We start from the raw sequence: 14,022 nt of genomic DNA, 5'->3' as shown, positions 1-14,022 counted from the left end.
GTGCCTTGTCCTTTACTGTGGAGGATGCTACTGCAGGAGCTTCTGCTGGTGATGCCAGAAGAGAAATGACTTTCATCGATGTCTCCACTGTGTCCACTGACAGTCTCCCCTAACACACACACACACACACACACACACACACACACACACACGTACACCACCACCACCACCACCACACCACTTCAAGGATGCCAATGTCACTGATAAGAGTGCCATCTCCTATTTCTGCTGACACTTATTCTCCTCCCACCTTGGTCTATTGATAGCCATGAAGAATTTAGCAAAGCCATTGTTAAGGTTTCTATTTATTTTATGTTGGAGCTCCCCAAAATCTTGGACTCAGATATGAATCAAGAGTTGCCAATCATTGGACAGCTGAGTGACAAACACACTGTACGTAGCCTGGCCCTTCTGTACATGCACGGAATGTCCCTCAGCAACGCTCTTGCTGCTCCATGCTCTCTTCCTTGGAGTGGGCTGTGCTATCACTGAAACCTGTCCTCCTAGTATGCTTAAATGGCATGCAGAAAGTCCACTGTACAGTGCAAGAGCAAACCTCGGTGGAAACAAGTGACCAAAAATTAGAATATTCATCCAGAAAAAGAAATGCCCTGCTAACACCTTACAGGTGCACCTAGCCTAACTGTGTGACTTAACTGACGGGCACTTTCAGAAAAAATTAAATGAGAAAAGTCAGAATCCTTTTTATTTGTTTCTTTTGAATGAGAGCTTCATCTGACATTGTAACTCTTAGTGAATGTTAGCAACAATTGATTTGTGGAAAATTTTCTTGGAATTCATTCTCTCATAATTGTAGATGACCAATATTTTCACAGAATCAAGGTTCTCAACATTTCTTTCTTTTCTTTTTTTGTGTGCCTTACTAAGGATTGAACCCAGGGGCATTCTACTTCTGAGCTATACCCCAGCTCGATTTTATTTATTATTTTTTGAAACAGGGACTCTCTAGGTTGCTGTGATTCTCACTACATTGCTAAGGCTGTCCTCATACCTGCAATCCTCCTGTCGTAGGTTTCTAAGTACTGGGATTATAGGTATGCACCTTCATAGGTATGCACTTTCAACTTTTCTTAGGGACTTACTTAAGTTAGTTACTGGGCTTCATGGGTACCACAGGCTCAGGCATACGAACCTATGGCCTCAAACCCATCTCCCATCCCATACACATCTGCTGGAGGAACAAGCCCCAAACTGTTGTATGAATCTTTAAGTGTTTGATGGTTCTACCAGGGTACGTACCACTATGTCACTCAAATACTGAATTCTCTCTTCCCTAGGAAATTGAATTTCCCCTAAGCATTTTTCTTTTAAGCTGCCTTTCCTCCTGTCAAGGAGCCCTGTTGCTTATATAAACCATCTCCACTTTTCTCTGGTAAATCTCTGGAAAAGCAGGAGATACCCATTTCTCATTGTTTTCTTACTGTTGGCTTTGAACTTCACAGGCTCTTATAGCTGATACACTTCCTGAAATCCCTTCTTTCCCCAGGAGTGTGGCATTGCTAATGCAAACCATGTTCAGGCCCTTGGGCTGGGTTTTATCTGCATGGGAATGTCTTCATAAGAGATTGCAGTTCTTATATCCTGCTTGTATGACTGTGGATATTATTTGATTTGATTCTTTTAGATCAAGTTAAGGGCAGACTCTTATCTTTCTACGCTACACTGATTTTATTACGCCTTTTATGTGCTAGTGGTTCTCAACACCACCACACTTAACCTTCTCTCTGAGAACATCTCACCAGCTATTTATCGTAAAATTGCACACTGAACCGAGCTTGGGTATCTTCACTTCAGTTTTCTCTGCATCACAATTGCTGTCCAAATCTGCAGGTTTTCAAATCCACAAGACAAACAGGAAGAAAAAGGAGCATAAAACTAGGGATTAGGGGTCTTGCCTAAACATTTCTTATAAAAAATGAGTTTGGGATAAATTATATTTCCCTAAAAATGTATTTGAATGTATTATGTGAGAGAATTTGTAAAATCTTGTTTCAAGCAATTGATTGTATTTCTGAGTAGGCTCTTAGTTTCTGTGTTCTTTCTACACAAAATCAGAATAACATTGCCCATTCTGTCATAGGAGTTAGGATCATATGAGATGCTCACAAGAGATTATTTAAAAATCTCTGAAGCTCCATTTATCTGTAATTTGACAGTATTATCATTGGAAGGATAGATATAATATCTCTAGAAAAATAAGTCATTGCTGGGCATGGTGGTACACGCTTGTAATCCCCGTGCTTGGGAGGTGGAGACAGGAGGATCGCGCTGGTTTGGAGCCAGCCTCACTGGCTTAAGGGACCCTGTTTCCAAATTAAAAAATATAAAATAGGTCTGGGAGTGTAGCCCGGAGGTAGAAGGGCTTCCAGGAACCCCAGTACCACCAAAAAAAAAGAAAGAAAGAAAGAAAGAAAGAAAGAAAGAAAGAAGAAAGAAAAAAGAAAGAAAAACGAAAAAGAAGTCATTTTTCATGAAATAATTTCCCCTTTACTCTCAGGGGTGGCCTTCTGGTAAAACAGAATAGGCAGCTTCTGTTTAGGGAAATTCCATGAGATCTGGATAGCATCCCTAACCCCAAAGAGGTCTTTGCCATCTCTTCATTGATATGTAAAATTTAACCAATCACCAAGGACACAATTAGATATGAGGTTGGCAAAGAAAACTCCCAAAGGAGAAACATGTGATATAAGTTCCTATCTATGGTATAAGTGAAAATTGGTTCTGGAGCAGGTTTGATTGTGAGGAATGAGTTGACCTTCACATAAGGTACTAATCTCCTAAAACATATACACTTTAGTTTTTTCCCAGAAGTTTTTAAAAACTTTTTAATTCATTGAGTCACCATCAAAATGAGCATGAATAAACAGTAAAATAGCAATTACCTCCCACAATCATGACTGCTGGTTGACTACAATGATTGTTGTCAATGGATGGTTGAGTCTGTACATCCACCAGCTAGGCTGCGATATTCAGAGCCCTCTTACCAAAAACACCCTGAATCACACAATGTTAGAAACAAAGGGACATTTTAGAGACTAATCAAGGGTTCAGTACCTTAAAAATCCACAGAGGTCAGCTGAGTGTGGTGGCTCATGCTTGTAATCCCAGCATTTGGGAGGCTGAGACAGAAGGATCACAGTTTGAGGACAGCCTCCGCTAATTAGTGAGGTCCTCTGCAACTCAGTGAGACCCTAAAAACAAAATAAAAATAAAGAATGGAAAATAGGATGCCCCTGGGTTCATTCCCTAGTACTGCAAAAAAAAAAAAAAAAAAAAAATCCGCAGAGGTCAGTTGGACAACACTAACCTGTGAATTGGATTGTATGAGACAATAGGAAGTGATGAGGTCTGCAGAAAATTTAAAAGAGAACATGGACATTTATATATTTTTTATATTTTTATTGGCACATTTTAGTCTCACATCATAATGGAGTTCATTGTGGTAGTGACACAACGCACTCAGATCTTGGTGATCTTTTCCCCAGCTCTGAGTCCCACTCCCCATATATGCTATTGAGATTGGCATTGGTATTCTCACATATGTACCTATCATCAGTGGAAGTGTTTTCTTCATTAATTATATACCCCTCCTCCTCTATATTCCCTCCATCACTCCACTGGGGTTTCTCCTTATCTTGTATGGAGATTACTTGTATCCTGATTACTCCCTAGTTTCCACGTATTAGAGAAAACAAGACTCTTCACTTCCTGTGACAGGCTAATCTCACTTAACATAATGTTCTCTGGGTCCATTCATTTTCCTGCAGATGATATAATTTTGTTCTTCTTTATTGCTGAGTAGAATTCCATTGTGAGGATATCTCATAATTTTCTAATCTACTCATCTGTTGATGGACACCTAGGTTGGTTCCCTAATTTGGGTATTGAGAATTGTGCTGCTATAATCATGGATATGTATGTATTACTATAATATTCTGATTTCAGTCCCTTTGGAAAGATACCCAGGCGTGGTATAACTGGATCATATAGTGGATCCATTCCCAGTTTTCTGAGGAATAACCACACATCTCCATAGTGGCTGCACTAATTTACAATCCCACCATCAGTGTAAAAGAGTTCCTATTTCCCCATATCCTCACCAGCATTCACTGTTGTTTGACTTCTTGATGACTGTCATTCTAATTGGGGTTAGATGGACTCTCAGTATCTAGAATATGTAAAGAGGATAAATACAATGCTAATAAAGATAAATAACCCAATAAAAATAAGTAATTGAACCAAACAGTTCTCAAAAGAAGAAATAAAAATAACCAACAAGTAAATGAAAAAATGTTCAACATCATTATCAATGAGGAAAATGCAAATCAAACTATACTGAGATCCCATCCAACTCCAGTTAAAATGGGAACCACCAGGACTACAAACAACAATAAGTGCTGGAAAGAATATGGATAAATAGGAACCCTTGTACACTACTGGTGGGGTTGCAAATTAGTAGAGCTGCTACGGAGGTCAGTGTGAAGGTTTCTCGGAAGACTGAGAATGGAGATACCATATAACCTAACTATACCACTCATGGGAATCTTTCCTAAGGGAATGAAGTCAGAATATTATAGCAATACATACATACATATCCATGTTTATAGCAGCATAATTTACAGTAGTCAAATTATGGACTACTGATCTTAAAGCTGTGGAACGAACCTCACGGTAGCTAACTCTGCTGGTACCTTTGTAGAAAGGCCAAAGACATTCCAAGGTGCCACTCTGATGCCTTCAGCACCATTCCCAGGTTGCAGGGAAGGGAGAATCACTCTTTGTCCAGATGAGGGATGCTCTGGGGAACCCAGGTGAGCCAGAATAGCAAAAGGCCTCTCTTGAAATGCAGCCCCTATGGCTTCTTTTCCTGGGCTGTAATCCCATACATAACTCTTAGACAAACACACAAATACCATTCATCTCTGTCAGAATGAGCCACAGTACAGGCACAGTGCAGATAGTGCCAAGAAACATTTTTCTCCACCCACCCCACCACCAAATAAACAAAAGCAAATTTGCTAAGACATTGCTTTGACTAAAACATACGCAGGAGTTTACACTTAACCAAAAGAACTCAGCTTCTCCGTTTAAAATCTCAGCAGAAAAAAACTGCCGAGCATTGTGAGTCAGGATTTGGTTTATATTTCTGCAGCTAAGGAACCTATTCAGTTTATTGTGCCAGAGCAAAGGAATAACCTTCCCCAAGAGATACTGAGCCTAACTTTCAGCAACACAGACAACTGGCAGCCCTCAACTAAAAAGTTTCAGCATCTAACCACAGTATCATCAAGGAATCTTACAGTTGACTTGGCGTCAGCTTAAGGTATATCTTGTTACATACCCATGATGATTTTGAGACATCAAAAGGAGCTGTATTGGCAAAGAGTATGCTAAAGAAAGTGAAAAGAAGCCATAGACTAGGAGAGGATATCTGTTAACTGATAAGTGACTTGCATCTGGAATATACAAACAACTCTTACAAATCAGTGATACAAAGATATATAAACCGCCTTTTCCCTCCATGGTTTCTCTCTGCTCCCACGAGTAACTTGGCTCTGGGGGCTCAGCCGCGGAAAGTTAAGTTTGAAGAGGGGGTACGAGGGAAACATGGACACAAAGAGGAGGATCCACCTGGAGCTGAGGAACCGGACCCCGGCGGTGGTTTGAGAACTTGTCTTGGACAATTGCAAATCAAATGATGGAAAAATTGAGGGCCTAACAGCTGAATTTGTGAACTTGGAGTTCCTCAGTTTAATAGACGTAGGATTACTTTCAGTTTAAAATCTCTTCAAGCTACCTGAGTTGAAAAAGCTTGAGCTCAGTGACAATAGAATCTTTGGAGGTTTGGACATGTTAGCAGAAAAACTTCCAAGTCTCACACATCTAAACTTAAGTGGAAATAAACTGAAAGATCTCAGCACCTTGGAACCTTTGAAAAAGCTAGATTGTCTGAAAAGCTTGGATCTATTTAACTGTGAGGTCACTAACTTGAATGACTATCCAGAGAGTGTCTTCAAGCTCTTGCCCCAGCTGACATATCTGCATGGCTATGACCGAGAGGACCAGGAAGCCCCTGACTCAGATGCAGAGGTGGATGGTGTAGATGATGAAGAGGAGGATGAAGAAGAAAATGAAGAAGACAAGGAAGATGAGGATGGTAAAGAGGAAGAGTTTGATGAAGAGGAGGATGAGGATGAAGACGAAGATGTAGAAGGAGAGGAAGATGAAGATGAAGTCAGCGGGGAGGAAGAAGAATCTGGACCCGATGGAGAAGTTGATGAAGATGAAGATGAGGAGGAGGAGGAGGAGGAGGAGGAGGAAGAGGAGGAAGAAAGCGGGAAAGGTGAAAAGCAAAAGAGAAAAACAGATAATGAAGGAGAAGATGACTAAGGCCCCGAATAACCCACAAAAACAGAACTGTTCAGTATTGGTTGGACTGCTCATGAATTTGGTAACTGTTTAAAAAAATAAAAAAGGTATCTGTGACCCAAACCCCAGGACACCCACCCACCCAAAGAGCCAAAGAATAGTTCCTGTGACATTCCACCCTCCTCCATTTAGTCCCTCTTGGTAATCCACCACCAAGCTTGGGGACTTGGCCCCAAAAGAATTGTAAGCGTTGTTAGGTTTTTGTGTAAGACTTGCTGTAGCGTGAATAGCTGTGATTGGTGAGTCAACCATCTCTGGCTACCAGTTACACCAAGATTGTAACAGCATTTTTACTTTCTATACAACAAAACAAGCTTTGTAAATAAAATTTTAACATTTAAAAAAGATATATAATCCAATTTTGAATACATTACTAAGTAGTTGTTATAAAATGTCTGAAGATTCCTACATCTAGGCCATACCAGAGAATTTAAAACATATGGACACATAAAACTTGAATATTCGTGGCTTAGCAAGTAGTGAAACTCTCAGTCACTTAATGAGACTGTTTCAAAACAAAAAATAAAGCTGGGTGGGGGGGGATGTAGCTTGGAAGTAGAATGACTCTGGGGTCAATTGCCAATAATACACACACACACACACACACACACACACGACAATAATGACAAAATTGTTAAAGATGTGGAGAAATTGGTACCCTCGTATGCTACTGGTGGAAACGTAAAATAGTACAACGACTTTTGAAAACAGCTTTACGGTTCCCCTAAACATTAAACATAGTTATCATATGATCCGGTAATTCCACTCCTAGGTATATAACCAATAGAACTGAAAACATGTAGATACACAAAAGTTGTGAATGAATATTCATAGAGGCCTTATGTATGTTAGTCAAAAATTGAAAAATGCCTATAAACTTTCAAATGGATAGACATAATGTGCTATTCCCATATAAGAGAATATTATTTGACAATGAAGAAGTGTTGATACATGCTACAATACAGATCAAACTTGAAGACCACCCTCATGCTAAATGAAATAAGCAAGGCATTTGGAAGATGGAAAGATCTCCCGTGCTCATGGATAGGCAGAATAAATATCATCAAAATGGCCATTCTGCCAAAACTGATCTATAGGTTCAATGCAATTCCCATTAAAATACCAGTGACATTCTTCAGAGACCTAGAAAAATCAATCATGAACTTCATATGGAGAAAGAAAAGACCTAGAATAGCCAAAGCAATTCTCAATAACAAGAAACACGCAGGAGGCATTACAATCCCAGACTTCAAACTATACTATAGAGCAATAGTAGTAAAAACAGCATGGTACTGGCACAAAAACAGATACACTGACCAGTGGATTAGAATAGAAGATACAGAAACAAACCCACACATCTTTAGTCAATTAATCTTTGACAAAGGGGCCAAACACATACACTGGAGAAAAGACAGCCTTTTCAACAAGTGGTACTGGGAGAACTGGCTAACCATTTGTAAAAAGATGAATCTAAACCCCTATATCTCACCTAACACAGGAATCAACTCAAGATGGATCAAAGACTTAGAAATTAGACCTGAGACTGTGAAGTTAGTAGAGGAGAGCATAGGTTCAACACTACAACATATTGGCACAGGCAGTAACTTTCTCAACAAAACATCCAAAGCTCAGGAAATTAAAGCAAGAATAAATAAGTGGGATAACATCAAACTAAAAAGTTTCTTCTCATCAAAGGAAACTATCAATAACCTAAAGAGGAAGCCTACAGAATGGGAAAGGATCTTTACCAGCCGCCATTCTGATAGGGGGCTAATATCCAGAGTATACAAAGAACTCAAAAGACTCTACACTAGCAAAACAAACAACCCAATCAAGAAATGGGCAAATGAACTAAATAAACACTTCACAAAAGAAGAGATACAAAGGGCTAATAGATACATGAAAAGATGTTCTTCATCACTGGCCATCAGGGAGATGCAAATCAAAACTACACTGAGATTCCATCTAACCCCAGTCAGAGTAGCAAGCATAAAGAAATCAAATAACAACAAATGCTGGCGAGGATGTGGGGAAAGAGGAACTCTTTTACACTGTTGGTGGGAATGCAAACTAGTTCAACCACTATGGAGATCTGTGTGGAGATTCCTAAGAAAGGTGGGAATAGATCCACCATATGATCCAGCTATACCACTCCTGGGTATCTTTCCAAAGGGGTTGAATTCAGAGAAATACAGCAACATATGCATACCTATGTTCATAGCAGCACAATTTGTAATAGCCAAAATATGGAACCAACCCAGATCACCATCAACAGATGAATGGATAGCAAAACTGTGGGAAATACACACAATGGAATTCTATTCAGCCATAAAGAAGAACAAAATTATATCATTTGCAAGAAGATGGAAAGCCCTGGAGAACATTATGTTAAGTGATATCAGTCAAGCACAGAAGGAGAAGATACACATGTTTCCTCTAATATGCCCAAACTAGGAAACACAAAGGATACCAGTGGGACTCCAGATATTGAAGGGGAAATACTAGCTAAGTTTGGATGGTAAGATAGGAGAGGAGGAAGGCTGATCTTGATTAATGAGGGTCTACACCTGAACATGTGTAAAATTATGAATAAGACATGGTTAACCTGGACAACCATTGGTGGGAGGGGGGAAGGGAAAACGGGGGCGGGGGGGAGAGGGCACCAAATATAGTGTAATGTATACTATTTATGTTCAATTAAAAAATTGTTAAAAAAAAGAAATAAGCAAGGCATGAAAGACCACTTGTTTTATGGTTCTACTTACATTATCCACAGGGAAATGTTCTAAGACCTCAAGTCATTGTCTGAAACTACAGGCAATACATAACACATTGTGGTTTTTTTTTCTATGCATACATACCTATAATAAGGTTTACTTTATAAATTAGGCACAACTAGAAAAATGTTAAGATAGAACAAGTAAAACAATATACTATAATAAAAGATGTGTGAATATGGTCTCTCCCTCTCAAAATATCTTACTATACTATAGCTCTTAACAACTGCAGGAAAAAAATGATTAAATTACTGAACCTGGTATGGCCTAGATGTAGGAATCTTCAAAGATGTTCTAACAACTACTTATGAATGGTTCCAAAATTTAAAACAAAATGTATTCAAAAGACTAAATCCCTCTAGGCATTAGCCATCAATTCTTATCAACAAGCTCTGATCAAAATATTAGGTGAAAGGTTAATTGGGAACTGAGAAGTAGATGGATCAGGCTAATATCATCTGAACTCATTGATCAATATTATAAATTGTGTTTGTAGAAGTGAAACAAAAACCTTGTGTATTTCATGATACATGCAGTAAAAATAACATAGCAACCTTGCACATACTTGCCAAAGAAGACCCAAGCCAGATCTAATCATAGTTCAATCTCACTATCAATGTATATAAGATAGATGATAGGTAGATAGATGATAGATATATAGATAGATAGGTAGATAGATGATAGATAGATAGATGATAGATAGATGATAGATAGATATTAAGACCTCAAGTGAGAAATGACCCTGATTGGGAATAGAAAACATTCTACCAGACTGATAAGAAAATTTCTTGAATAAATCAATGACATGAAGTCCCTTCTAATTCATAATGAAACTAGAAGTATAACAACAAATTACATTGGATAAACCTCATTTAGGCCTTGGTCTTAAGGTTGTTCAAAGATCATGGAGAAATTTAAATATAACTTGTTTATTAGATGATATCAAGGAAACATTAATAATTGTGTCCAGTATCTTAGTGTCCAAGCGGACATGTTTTTTTAAAAATGTCTTTATAAACTGGGCGTGGTGGTACACACTTGTAATCCCAGCATTTGGGAGGCTGAGACAGGAAGATCGCAGTTTGAGAATAGCCTCAGCTACTACTAAGTGAGGCCCTTCGCAACTCAGTGAGACCCTGTTTCAAAATTAGAATAAAAAATAGGGCTGGGGGTGTAGCTTGGAGGTATAATGCCCCCTGGGCTCTATCCCCAGTACTGCAAAAAAAAAAGTCTTTATCAGAGAACATACTAAATACTTGGGTATATCTATACACTCAACTTACACAGTGTAATACTTACACAGCATCTGGAATTTGGCCTAAACTTTTCCAATAAAAAAAAACAAAAAGGACCTGAAGGAATTAAAACAAGATTTGCAAAATGTTGCAAATTATTAAAGATAGCTGATAGCAAATGGGAATTCACTGTGATATTCTCTCTACCTTTATGTATATCTAAAATTTTCTGTAATAAAAAGTCAAAAAATAAATAGGTAGGCCGGGCGTGGTGGCACACGCTTGTAATCCCCGTGCTTGGGAGGCTGAGACAGGAGGATCACACAGGTTCTCAGCCAGCCTCAGCTACTTAGTGAGGCTCTGAGCAACTTAGTGAGATCCTGTTTCCAAATAAAATATAAAATAGGTCTGGGAGTATAGCCCGGAGGTAGAAAGCCTCTGGGTTCCACCCCTAGTACCACAAAAAAATAAATAAATAAATAGGTACATTCATCTTCAGTTCTTTAGAAATACACATATTCTTAGACCTAGCTAGCAATTTACATTCTACAAGTTTATTATAGGAAAATCTGAGTGTGAACAGTGTTTGTACGGTGAAAGAACTGAACAAAATTTAAAATTACCAACAATAAATTATTTAAATAAATTGTGTTTAGCTGTTCTATGAATCCCAAAGGAGGAAGCAGCAGATATTTGTTAAGAAAATTCTTTACACAGTGTTCAGTGGAGAATCGATCATAAACTCCATGATCCAACTTATAATATATATAAACATGTATATGAAGGAAGAATTTTGAAATGTCATACAATAACATAAATAAGCAATATTCCTAGTTTGTTCTCTACTTTTTAATAATTTAATTATACATCTTTATGGGGTATAGCATCATAATTCAATACATGCATATAAGTGTGTAATGACCAAATCAGGGTAATATTTATAGCATACTTGAAAAGAAATAGAGGTTTAAATAATTTAAAATACAGTAAAGGAGAGCAGTAAAGCTCGGTGGTAGAGCCCTTGTCTAGCAGGCACAATGCTCTCAGTTCAAACCCTAGAACCACAATAAATAAATAAATAAATGTAAATAAATAAATAAATAAATGTAAATTCTAGCTGTGCATAGGTATGTGGGTGCATACCTTTAATTCCAGTACTTGGGAGTCTGAGACAGGAGGATCGCAGGTTCAAAGCCAATCTTTTTTTTTTTTTTCTTGGTGCACTGTATTCATACATCATAATGGGATAAAAAAAAAAAAACTTTTGTAGACACACATTCACACATTGCCCAGTTAGCCCCTACCCGATCCCCACCCCATTCCCTCCCCATCCCTCCTTCCCATGCTTGGCTTAGTGGTTGACATCTAGTATTATAGCAATTTTTCCAAAATTAACAATGATAATCTCACATAATAGTTTCATTTGTCTGATACCAAGCTTTTGATGACTTAAAGATAACATTTCAATATTTCTTTTTGCTTTCTTTCTTACCAGAGAATATTTTTCTTCTTTTTTTTAGGTGAAACTATCATACATTTATTTATTTTTCAGAAAAAAAAGCCAATCTTGGCAATTCACTGTTTCAAAATAAAAATAAAATAGGATGGAGGGTGTAGCTCAGAAGTAGAATGCCTTTGGGTTCAACCCCTGGTATAGGAAGGAAGGAAGAAAGGAAGGAAGGAAAGAAGGAAAGAAGAAAGGAAGGAAGGAAGGAAGGAAGGAAGGAAGGAAGGAAGGCCGGCCAGTCTTTAATATTGCTGAATGCATTTAACTGAAACCACAAAAAGTGGAACCACAGATACAGGGGGATGACTATATATGATATGCCTAGAATATACAACTCCATAGACACAGAAGGTAAATTTTTGGTTGTCTAGGATTTGAGGGAAGTCCATTAGAGGAATAGAATCACTGCTAGTGCATGTGAAATTCCTTTTGCTGTGATAGTTATACAACCAGTGATTATTCTATAAACCATTAAATTGTATACTTTAAATGGGTGAATAATATGGTATGTGGGTATCTCAGAAATTATTAAAATAAGCTGGACATGCTGACGAACTCTTGTAATCCCAGTACTTGGGAGACTAGACAGGAGGCTCAGGTTGGCAGCCAGCCTCAGCAACTTAATGAGGCCTTCTGCAACTTAGCAAGACTATTTCAAAATAAAAAATAAAATAGGGTTGAGGTGTAATGCACCTGGGTTTAATCCCCATCACAAAATATATTAAAATATATATATTTTAAACTATATATTTTTAAAAGAGGGAATGTAGCTGGGTGTGGTGGCACATGCTTGTAATCCCAGAATTTAAGAGGCCAAGACAGGAGGATCGCGGTTCACAGACAGCTACTTAGTGAGGCCCTTTGCAACTCAGTGAGACTCTGTTTCAAAATAAAGAATAAAAAATAGGGCTGGGGGTATAGCTCAAAGGTAGAATACCCCTGGGTTCCATCCCCAGTACAACACACACACACACACACACACACACACACACACACACACACACACAGAGGGAATATGGTACCTGGACAATTTAAAGCTGCAGGGTACTTAGGGGTATAGCCAGGTTGGCTGGCTTCAATTCCCATTTCTTAATCTGTAGTAAAATTGATCTAGATGTGGCTATAGAGATAGATATAAAATAGACACATGTTTAAGAAATATTTCAAATAATTATTATCATTATTACCACTTCCTATGTTGAAATACTGAAGTTGACTCACAGAAGTTGCAGAAGCAATATGGAAAGGTCCCATACCCTTCTCCTAGCTTTCTCCCATGATAATACCTTATATTTGCTTAGTGCCTTATTGACACAGGTTTTAAAAATTCCACTTAGAATGGCAATTATCAGGAATTCAAACAATAACAAATGCTGGTAATGATGTGAGGCAATAGGAACTCTTATACACTGTTGGTGTAAATTAGTACAACCGGTATGAAAATAGTATGAAGGCTCCTCAAAAGACTAGGAATGGAACCACCACACGACCCAGACACACACCCTCAGAACCTTCAAGTCAGAATACTATAGCAAGACATGCGTACACATGTGTGTAACAGCACAATTCACAACAGCCAAATGATGGGGCCTACACAGGTGTGTGACAACAGATGAAGAGATAGAGAAAATGTGGTACGTACACACGATGGAATCCTACTGGGCCACAAAAAGAGCAAAACGGTGTCACTTGTGGGGAAACAAGTGGAACTAGATATTATGCTACATGGGAGCAGCCAGCCTCAGAAATTGAGGAGTTGTATGTTTTTCTTTTTTTGTTGTTTTTTTTGGGGGGGTGGGTTGTTTGTTTGTTTTGGTGGTACTGGGGTTCCTGGAAGCCCTTCTACCTCTGGGCTATACTCCCAGACACCGATTTTAAACTTATTTGGAAACAGGGTCTCTTTAAGCCAGCGTGGCTGGCTTCGGACCTGCGCTATCCTCCTGTCTCTGTCTCCTAAGCGCAGGGATTACAAGCGTGCGTCACCATGCCTGGCATATGTTTTTCGCATATGTGAAAGCTAGAGAGAAAAGAGGAAACAAAAGGGACTTTAGAT

At 38.5% G+C, this 14,022-nt stretch overlaps 1 pseudogene across 1 annotated transcript; it reads left to right on the top strand.

Annotated features, from left to right (window-relative positions):
- The first annotated feature begins 5,628 nt into the window (after nt 1–5,628).
- On the top strand, nt 5,629–6,411 carry LOC308260437 (acidic leucine-rich nuclear phosphoprotein 32 family member D-like; annotated as a pseudogene). The gene has a single exon. The product of its transcript is annotated as an acidic leucine-rich nuclear phosphoprotein 32 family member D-like (transcript).
- The last annotated feature ends 7,611 nt before the right edge of the window (nt 6,412–14,022 follow it).

This window comes from Muscardinus avellanarius, assembly GCF_963383645.1.
Source record: "Muscardinus avellanarius genome assembly, chromosome: 1".
Taxonomy (NCBI): domain Eukaryota; kingdom Metazoa; phylum Chordata; class Mammalia; order Rodentia; family Gliridae; genus Muscardinus; species Muscardinus avellanarius.
This window is presented reverse-complemented; position numbering and strand designations above follow the sequence as displayed.